The sequence below is a fragment of the Elephantulus edwardii genome, unplaced genomic scaffold (genome assembly GCF_000299155.1).
Source record: "Elephantulus edwardii isolate Elephantulus edwardi_28Jun2011 unplaced genomic scaffold, EleEdw1.0 scaffold00641, whole genome shotgun sequence".
NCBI classification, from domain to species: Eukaryota; Metazoa; Chordata; class Mammalia; order Macroscelidea; family Macroscelididae; genus Elephantulus; species Elephantulus edwardii.
Genome location: NW_006400391.1, coordinates 7,602 through 8,454, shown reverse-complemented (window position 1 = coordinate 8,454; position 853 = coordinate 7,602).

Here is an 853-nt window from a genome sequence, read left to right as displayed (position 1 = left end):
CAAGACGCAGATTATAGAGAAAGACATTTCCAACACAGTGTGTCATTCGACGGCTTCAGTAAGTAAGGGTCTTCGCTTTGGGAACACAACGTTGCATAGGTGTTTACGTGCACTTTATCGTGAATTGCTATGTTTCCTACAAGGAGACAACGCAGATTACTGTAAATTCCTTGTAACACACACGAGAGTTTTTTAGACAAAAGGTTTCATTCCTTCCGAAAGTCATAGTGTATGTAACCAGTAGAGTTTACCTCTTTCCAGGCCTGCTTTTCAGTCAAGTCCCGTGTGGTATGAAATTGCTGGTACATTTGATACCATTCGTGGTAACCGGTACATCTTTCTGTGAAACACACTCAGTACACAATGTGAGTGAGATTCTCAGGGCAAATTTCTAGGAACGAAGGAAGAAGCAGTTCGGAAAATCCTGTGTTTTATGAATATCACCGAACTATCATATACAGCAGAATATTACTACGTTAAGCGATTCATTGCTCAGCAAGACGCAGACTATAGAGAAAGACATTTCCAACACAGTGTGTCATTCGAGGGCTTCAGTAAGTAATGGGCTGCGCTTTGCGAACACAACGTTGCATAGGTGTTTACATGCACTTTTATTCTGAATTGCTGGGTTTCCTACAAGTAGACAACTCAGATTACTGTAAATTCCATGTGACACGCACGACAGTATTGGAGACAAGTGCTTTCGTTCCTTCTAAAAGTCATAGTGTATGTAGCTCACAGAGTTTACATCTTTCGATGCCTGCTTTTCAGTCAAATCACGTGTGGTAAGAATTGGCTGCTACATTTGATACCGTTGGTAGTAAGCGGTACATCTTTCTATGAAACACACTCA